Source organism: Canis aureus, chromosome 15, assembly GCF_053574225.1.
Source record: "Canis aureus isolate CA01 chromosome 15, VMU_Caureus_v.1.0, whole genome shotgun sequence".
Taxonomy (NCBI): domain Eukaryota; kingdom Metazoa; phylum Chordata; class Mammalia; order Carnivora; family Canidae; genus Canis; species Canis aureus.
In genome coordinates, this window is record NC_135625.1 from 23,227,421 (window position 1) to 23,237,471 (window position 10,051).

Here is a 10,051-nt window from a genome sequence, read left to right on the forward strand (position 1 = left end):
CCTGATTGTCCAGGATCCTCCATGACAGGAGGTAGAGCTTCCATTACAGGGAGGGTGCAATGGACTGGATGTCCGTGTACACCCCAAATTCACGTGTTGAAATCCTAACCCCCAATGTGATAGTATTTGGACATAGGGCCTTTAAAAGGTAACTAGATCATGAGGGTGGGGCCCTCATAAATGGGATTAGTGTCCTTACAAAGAAGACCTTAGAGAGATCCCTCATCCCTTCCACCATAATGGGGACTTGGGGAAGACAGTGTCCATGGATGAACTAGGAGGCAGAGCCTCACCAGAAACTAAATCTGTCGCCACCTTGATCTGGGATTTCCCAGTCTCCAGAACTAAGAAATATGTTTCTTGTTTAAGGCACAATACCAGACCACAGTACTTTTGCTGTAGCACTCTGAACAGACTAAGAGGCATACGTTGGGCACTCAGTTAATCCACTTTTAGAATACCTTTAACAATTTGTGTTAGTAAATGAACATGTTTGACAGCCACAGCCTGAGGAAAGTATAGTGTCCAGAGTTTATATCATCAGATGATCCATCTAGAAGAGTAGAAGTTATATTTAAGGGTTAGGGGAATCTGGGATGGATAGCAGAAGATAAAAACTGGGTATCAGGTGTGACCTTGAGACCAGCTACAGTGATAAGGCCTATAATTTTCCCCCAGGATGACTACTGGAATCCTTGAAGTTCCTACTCCAAACTTATATAAAGAAGTAGAATATGAAGGGACCATACTTGATGCTGTTGTGATTCCTAGACTCTATTTCAGACAGAAGGACCTATGTTTTCCCTTCCCACTGACTGCACTTGTGCCTCACCAAGATTGCCCTTGACTGAAGAGAGCCTCTCACTCAAGATCACACTGCCTCAGGGACAACCTGTATCAAATCACTGACCGATGTAAGTGTGTATATTTACACTGCCTTTGCTTGAACTTGAACTGTAAAGGTCCATCCCAACTTCAGAGGTCCTCATGGGGTTAGCTGAAGAAGCTGAGTTTTTCACTCTTCCTAATATTTTTCTTTCCTTATCCCACAGGTGTTAATTTTAAGAGTATTCACCAATAAGCTTCCTGCCTGCTCATCTCTCCCTCAGAGTCTATTTCCCAACAACTGACATGCATCAGTGGTTTTGGCTATTAGACTTCTATGCAGTTGAGTAATGGAACATCATAATCTTGGAGCACTCTCCAGTTAACTCAAATTCCCTGACTACACAAATAGTAAGCTTTCCTTTTTTATGGGGTCAAAGGCTCTTCTGAAATCACACACCTACTCCAAAGGGCTCTTTCTTCTCAGTCTAAGTTTTGACTCTATTTCTCTAACTGGGAGTATACTTTCTAGACCACTAACTTGAAGACTTCAGCTCTCTGTCTTCCAAAAAAATAAAAATAAAAAATCAGAAATCTCTCTATCAGCTTTCTTAGAACAGCACTGACCAATAGAAATCCAGGGCAAATCACATGCATAATTTATAATTTTCTAGTATCTACATTCATAATTAAACATGTGAGACTAATTTTAATAATATAGTTTATTTAACCAAATATATCCAAAATGTCATCATTTTAACATGTACTTATTACAAAAAAATATTAATGAAATATTTCACATTCTTTTTTTTTTTGAGGGGGTACTAAGTTTACTGTATCTGGTGTGTATTTTATTCTTATACCATATGTTATTTCCAGCTAGCCATATTTTCAATGCTCAGTTGACACACATGGTTAGTGGCTTCTCTTTTAAACAGTGGATTTTTTAGGACCTTTGCTGAATCAATCACCTGTCTCTGAGGAAGAAAGGACTCAATATTCATATGCGGATGATTACAGAGTTAGAGCCCTAGCTCAGAGTCAGAGTATTGTTTTAAAATGCCAATCTTTCTTATACCAGGAGACTTCCTCTGAACATGAGTCTAGAATTTGATTTGGAGTGCACTTTGGGGCCTACATTTTAGGGTGTGGGCTTGACCTGCAGTGTTGTGGTGATTAATACACTTAAGCAGTGGCTAAAGACCTTGTGATTGAGTCATTACAAACACCTTTAATTATAACACAGTAGTGTGTTACCTCTTCCTGGCTTTTAGATGATGTATTTGTTAGAGTCATGAAGTTACCTGTCTCTGAAATCACTGAGAGTGAAGTCGAAGATAATTCATTTCACTCGAATACTACAATAATCATGTTATGTGACCTATGGGAATAGATATCAAATACTCTATTAAAACAATGAATTATGTCATTTCATGAAGTCATCTTATTAAGGATGACTACAAAAGCCATGAAATGATCTTGTTTTCTAAATTTATATGTCCTGGATTTATTATTCTTTCCAAACTAATTTTTAAGAAAGTAATTTTAGTTTTTGGTATAAAAATAATAATAGACATTAAAATATACTCAGTTTGTGTTATGACTTTAAAGTTATATTAGTTTGAACATATTTGGGTAGTAATTGTATGATGTTTCAAACTGCTGCCTGGGTTCATATCCTAGGCTCACTAATTTAGTAGCTCTGTGACCTTAGACAAGTCACTGAAACTTTCTGTGTTGAGTTTCTATCTCATATTTGTAGAAATTAAAAAAAAAATACTATGCCTTCCTTTTAGGGTTGATGTGAAGATTATATGAATCAATAGATATAAGACATTTAAAAAGTGCTTGGCACAGGGGCTCCAGGGTGGCTCAGTTGGTTAAGATTCCGACTCTTGATCTCAGCTCAGGTCATGATATCAGGGCCCTGGGATCGAGCCCCACATCAGGCTCTGCACTTAGCAGACAGTCTGCTTGAGCTTCTGTCTCTTCCTCTCCCTCTGACCCCAACCCCACCACTTGTTTGCATACATACTATCTCTCAAATAAATTAATGAATCTTTAAAAAAAATTTTTTTAAGTGCTTGGCACAGAGTTAAGTGCTCAAACCATTATTGTTTTTGAATGCCTATTATATGTAGGACAATGAAAAGTTGTACTTGAATAACTGCTTAAACATTATCCCATGTAATTCACACAATGACCCTGAGATGTAGCTGCCTCTTCCTTACATAGGAGGAAAACAAAGGCCAGAGAAATGGAGCAATTTGTTCAAGGTCACAATGCTACACAGGGCCAGGTTAAAGTGGTCAAGTTCAAAGCTAGTGAACAATCTGGCAGCTATTTTAGTATTGCTTCACAGCCTTTTTCCCCTCTCAGATTTATTATGAATCTTTCGATCTAGCCATGTCATCTGTTTGGTCCATTTTCCAGAAGTCAGGAGATTAGATCTGAATCTCAGTCAATCTTGTCTTTGATGCAACAGGCAACTGAAATCCTTTCTTAGAATATATATCAATATAAAGCTTGGTTCTTTCAGAGGCCCCGTGAGCTGTCTCAGAATTTGTTGATGAAATACCTGTTCTAGCTCACACCATAGATACTGCTGTCTGAATTTTTTTTTTATTCAAACGAGTTTGCACACTTTTATTCATTTGAGAACAAGATTTTCTGCAAATCCATCTGAGACTACAATATATGCATGTGGATTTGTATTAAAAACAAATTCACCACTTTGCCCTTCAGCCTTTCCTCAAAGTCTAAGGATATCAAACTTTGTTACCTCACTGGTTGAATTCCATTTCTGTGTTATAAAATAAAGCTGCACATCTATACATATATAGTTTCAAGGTATTATCACAGAGTCATTTCCTCCAGAGCAAGATTTGACTTTTAAGATCCAATTAGACGGTTCATCCCATTGTATTTAACATTGCACTGGTATTACTTTGTGTCAGAATCAGACATCCTCCTTTGAGCTGAGTCAATTACAGTAAAAATCCATCTTTTAATAAAAAATTTTAAAACACACAAAGTTAAAAATCTATTTTTTTATGTTTTAAAATATTTTATTTATTTATTCATGAGAGACACAGAAAGAGAGAGAGAGAGAGAGAGAGGCAGAGACACAGGCAGAGGGAGAAGCAGGCTCCATGCAGGGAGACTGACATGAGACTTGATCCTGGGTCTTCAGGATCAGGCCCTGGGCTGAAGGCGGCACTAAACCACTGAGCCACCCGGGCTGCCCCAAAATTAAAAATCTATTAAATATAACCTCTGATTTGCGAAAATCTGTTTTTCAAAGGAGTATTTCATCAAGTTTCCAATCAGAGAATATAGCATTCTGAACTGAGGAATATCTAGTTCCTCTTCATTAACAGAAAATTACTAAACTTAGTCATAATGCTTGATAAAACTATAAATGATAAATTCTTAGAAACCACAGACAGATAATGATGAATGTCAGCACTTATAAGAAAGGAGAATAATTCTTAGCTATATAATAATCTATTAAAAATATGTGACATCTTTTAAAGTCACAACTATAGATTCATGGATTATTTTATTTTAAAAACAAATTTAAAAGGAAAATCAATTTAATTATCAACAAAATATTGTGAAATGGAGTTAATATCATTTTTAATGTGTCTGGATTTTTTAAGGGCTAATATTTTTTTTAAAAATAGAGAAACTGCAGTAGCCACCAGGATATTCAAATAAAAACCACTGTAAGATGCTACTAGGATGGTTATAATATAAAAGACAGATATCATGTATCATGTATCATGTATTGACAAGGATGTAGAAAAATATACTGCTGGTGGAAATGTAAAATGGTACAACTGATTTGAAAAACAGAATCTGGCAGTTCCTCACATGTTTAAACATAAAGTTACCATATGGTCAAGCAATTTCACTCCTACATGTATACCCAAGAGTAATGAAAACATGTCTACACAAACATTTGTACACAAATGTTCACAGAAACATTATTCATAATAGCCCAAAGTGGGAACAACCCTAATGCCCATCTGATTAATGGACAAATCAATGAGACATATCCATATAGTGATATATTACTCAGCAATAAAAAGGAACTAATAATTACTGTTACATTATAAATGAACCTTAAAAACATCATGCTAAGTAAAAGAAATCAATCACAAAGGACCAGATATGTGATTTCATTTATATCATGTTGAGAATAAGCAAATATATAGTCAGAAAGTATATAAGTGGTAGTCTAGGATTGGGGAAGAGAGGGTTTGGGGTGGAGGCTAAGGAAAGGAATACAGTGCTTGCTTTTGGGATAATGAAAATTTTCTAAAATTGATCCTGGTGATGGTTGTACTCTGAATATACTAAAAGAAATTAAATTGCACTCCTTGGGGATCCCTGGGTGGCTCAGTGGTTTAGAGCCTGCCTTCCTCCCAGGGTGTGGTCCTGGGGTCCCGGAATTGAGTCCCACATCAGGCTCCCTGCATGGAGCCTGCTTCTCCCCCCGCCTCCTCTCTTTCTCTCTCTCTCTCTTTCTCTCTCTTGCTCCCTCACCCTGTGTCTCTCATGAATAAATAAATAAAATCTTTTTTAAAAAATAAATAAAAATAAATTATACTCTTTAAGGGGTGACTAGGTAGCTCAGGCATCTGCCTTTGGCTCAGGTCATGATCTCAGGGTCCTGGAATTGAGCTCCGTGCTCAGTGGGGAGTCAGGCTCCGTGCTCAGTGGGGAGTCTGCTTCTCCCTCTGACCCTCCCTCTTGCTTGTGCTCACTCTCTCTCTCTCCTTCTCTCTCGGTCTCAAATAAATCAATAATATCTTAAATAAATAAGTAAATAAATAAATAAATAAATTGTACTTGTTAAATTGGTAAATTGTATGGTATGTGAATTATACCACAACTATGCTGGTTTTGTTTTTCCTTCTCTCTCTCTCTCTCTCTTTAAGAAACAGCAAAGTAAATCCCTATTAAATTGAAAAAACTCTTCTTTTCCCTCTGGATTTTTATGAAGATCTTTCCAAAGTCTATTGCATGTAACACATTGAATTAATATAAAGGACCTAAACAATACTGGGTTATAATTATATTTTACTAATTCTTAATCACAATATGTGCTAGATATATGCTGTTTAGTATATAATTATTCATTGCATGGGTTTTTAAATAGTATTCAAATACTATAGTTATGTAAAGCCTCTGAAATGAATATTACAGTTATAGAAGTATATCCTTTAAAATAATTAAGCATATGTATAATTATTTCAAGTTTGTTCACTAACATCATTTCTAATAGTAAAAATTTAAGACAACCAAAATGTCCAACAATAAGTATTAGGTAAGACAATATCACAATGTTCAATGACACAATAATCACCCATTTTTAAAAAGTTATGGAGATAATGATTGAAATGGAGATGTTTGCAATACAGGATATAGTGAATAAAACAGGTTTTAAATAAGCATGTGTAGTATGATCCTTTTTCATTAAAGATATACCCAAAACAGTGATCTGTTAATAGCAGTGATTATCTCTGAAGAGTAGGATGATTATGGATGTGTGCCTTCACTTTCATTTGTCTATATTTACAAGTCTTTTGCAAATGGATATCTACTGGCTTGGTAATCTGGATGATATTTTTAATTGTTTTTTAAGTAAAAAAATAGCATTTTAGTGTTTACAGCAAAAGCACTGTATCACTCCCCCAATATTTCACCTGAGGGGTTAGCTCACATTACCCTGAAAAAGAGACAATAAAAAATGGTGAACCTGAGAGAATATATAAAAAAGGCAGAGGAGCTGTCCTTTCTACCTGTTTTTCCATGAGGATAGTAGATGGTACTTAACATTATTCAGGCTGTTTTCACCTATCACTGTGTAATCACTAAAAACTCCCTACTATTCTCATCCTGTGGAATAAATGACAGACTGTGTTTCAAACATGGTTCCTAGTTGTAAACAACAACAACAACAAGAAATGAGTTTGGCTATTCTAAGTCAAAGGAATGGACTGGAAGTATGTAGACTGCTCAGAGAATGAATATGTGGTTAGAGGACCTGCTTAGAAAACCAGCAAGAACCAAAGGGGATCTAGAAGTCAAGAAGTAACAAATTCCTGGATGGGATATCACCACCCAGCACCTCTCTATGTCCAGGCAAGAAGAGACCTTGTCCTAGCTCTCGTTTTAAAAGATACACCGTGGCCCTCTTCTGAATATGACCTTCTCTAAGAAGCAAAAGTCTATGAAACAGAAGAAACACCAAGTTCTGCCTTCTTGACCATGCTCTGGATACATAAGACCCCAGAATTCCTTGCATAAATCATTCTGAACCCACCTCCAGAACTATTCAGGCCTCTTCACCAGCTCTATCCACTCAAGAAAGGACCATATATGGGGGTGGCCAAGGTACGACTTTCTGTTGAGGGATATAAATGGAACTTGGATCTGCACTCCAGGGTGTGCACATGCATAGGTACAAAATCCCTAACAGAATAGGACACAGCCAGCAATGCAAAGAGAAAGAGTGAGGGTCAGCAGACTAAGGCCAAGCAAGCCCCAGAGGTCCACTTTCCCCAAGCTTCCAGGATACAGCATGCCGCTCCAAGGGATCTGAGAATTCTAAATTCAAACCTGGTTACCCTGTTTTTATGAAAATAACATTTGTCAAGGTATAAGAATAAAAGTATCATGCATATTATTCAACAATTCATTCGATTGATTTATAACTTTTAAATATTTAGTTTTATGGCATGTGGGACTTCATGAGTATTGTTGGGCCTTGCAAATATTACCATTGTCAGACACATCTATCAAAAATATATTCTTATCATTCCTTTATCTTTCCTTTTGTTTTTCCCCCTCAAGATTCCATCTTGGAAATTAAATTAACCGAGCCCAGCTAGCAAGCCAACTCTTGCTGCCAGGCATTGAAAAGAGGATCTGGCCCTTGACAGTTTCTATAGTGGGAAGCAGAACCCTGTTGACCCACAGGACCATACAAGGTGATAGCTTACTTCTCCCTCCACTGATTAGGGAAGGGAAGTACATGCTAGACTTCCAAACAATACCAAACACAAATATACATGCATTTTTGAGGAAGAAGAAACTTGTTCTTACTTAACTATCTTGGGTCAATTGAATCAAGGCCCTTTTCCTCATACATGACATAATCATAATAATGCCTGCTTCTTGGGATTATTGAGAACATTAAAAAGACAATAGATGTAAAAAAAGTAAAAAAAAATGTTCTGCAAATTGCAAAGTGCTATCTGAATTATCACATTAGTGTTGTCACACTTTAGGGACAGGTCTGGAGGCTGCTAATCAAGAATTAAGAGAATTGTACAAAATAGGACAATGAGGAAGAGTGATAACAGGCATAACTATATTTGTCTAAACACTAAAACTATTCCAATCTTTACATTTTGCATGCTCCTGCTCAGCCCTAAACGAGAATGAATATCTCTCAAATAAACTGCATAATTTCCTTACAGTAAATTTTCAGGCTTCATTTGGTCATCCCCATACACTCAATATACTCTAAGCAGATTGTTAAGTATACTCAAGGATTTCGCAATGAACAGCAGATATCCAGTTACCATTAAAATGAAGTGCTGACATTGGAATAAGGCCACAAGGAAATGTTTACTGCTACTGCTCTGGAATTATAATTATTTCTTTGTTTGGCCTTTAGAGGACTGACCCATCTGATATAAATCTATCTTGTGTACTAATAAGATATTTGAAATCAAAGTGTTGAAATGCCCATGTATATATGTTTATCAGCACTAGAGATTATCTCAGCATCGAGTCTACAAAAAGATAGCTTCTTTGTTAATTGCCTACATTCATTATCTACGCTTGATGCATAAAATTTTATGAGATAGTCATTTTCCAATTTAACAGAGGATAAGCTAAAATGTATTGGAGAGTTTGAGAAGAAACTTGAAATCGAGTAGGAGGTAAGAGATTAAAAAAAAAAAAATGAAGGCTTTTGTTTTAAGAGAAGATGTACTTCCAAAAAGAATGCTGTCTTAGGAGATGAGGGAATTTTGCTAAAGATCTCACCTCGATGTAAAAGAGATGGCAAATATTCCAGGCAATTGAAGAATATACATTTGAAAGAGAATGAATCGTGATGGATTTAAGAGTCCTAACAGACATTAATTACTGTTTGTAACAACCCATGAAGTTACTCCTCCAAACAAAACGCTGTAATCGAAAGTTCTAGTAAAGCCACCACCTCAAACTCATTCCTTGCAGATGTGTGAATGGTGCTTTCTTATCTTTTATTCAGACCCTACTCCGAAGTCACCACATTGGTGAGGTCTTCTGTGTAAGCCCTGTATAAAATATCCACTCCTGCCCTCACAGAAGGGCTTTTTCTATTTCTCACCCCAGATCATTTTTTTCTCTATAATACTCTGCCCATCTGATGAAGTATGTGTTCATTTGTTTCCATATTAGGTATCCCTCTCTCATGATAGCCTTGCGTGACAGCACCACTGGCCCCAGCAGTACAAGTGGGAGTGGGACTTCCTCAACACTCAGTGATGGCTCTCAGATGAAAGTGAAGGTGGATGAGTCCAGTGTGTCCTGGGATTTGCAGTGTGTGTGCCACTTCACTGGATAGCCCAGCAGAATGAAGCTTTACAGGAGCTGTGGCTCCGCTGGGACAGTTAAAACAAAATCACAATAGTCAATCACAAATCTTGTTACTTCCCTTTCCTTTTTTTCCCTGTGATTCAAAATAAAGTTCTTTTTTGAAACAAATAAAAGTCAAATGACTTAAAATCTCACAAATTAAATTTAAAAATAAGTCAAACGACTTAAAAATCTCACAAACTAAATTTAAAAATACATTTAAAAATACATTTAAAGATTTAATACATCTAAGATCCAGCAGCTGATCCTTCATTGTTCATGAAATAATTCATTGTCAGAGTCTTGGATTAAATTCCCACTTTTTGCCTCTAGTTTCACACATCTGCAGTTTGGAGGAGTAACTTCATGGGTTGTTAAGTGCCACTTTGTAGGGACAAAAAAAAAAAAGGTTTTCTGACAATGTCATAATTCTCAAAAGAGCAAGAGCCTAAGCAATGTACAATGTTGTGATTGCCTAGTTGGCAGATAGTTACAGGGCAACTTGATCAAATCTCTGTACCTTACTTGCTGTGGAGCATTTTATGATTTTGACCAACCACTCCAACCTTCTTCTCTCTCATGT

At 36.5% G+C, this 10,051-nt stretch overlaps 1 long non-coding RNA gene across 1 annotated transcript; it reads left to right on the plus strand.

Annotated features, from left to right (window-relative positions):
* Nucleotides 1-213: 213 nt before the first annotated feature.
* On the plus strand, nucleotides 214-9,519 carry LOC144283973 (uncharacterized). The gene is made up of 4 exons (XR_013352455.1): nucleotides 214-914; nucleotides 1,053-1,236; nucleotides 7,690-7,826; nucleotides 9,292-9,519. It is a non-coding gene; the product is annotated as an uncharacterized LOC144283973 (long non-coding RNA).
* Nucleotides 9,520-10,051: the final 532 nt, after the last annotated feature.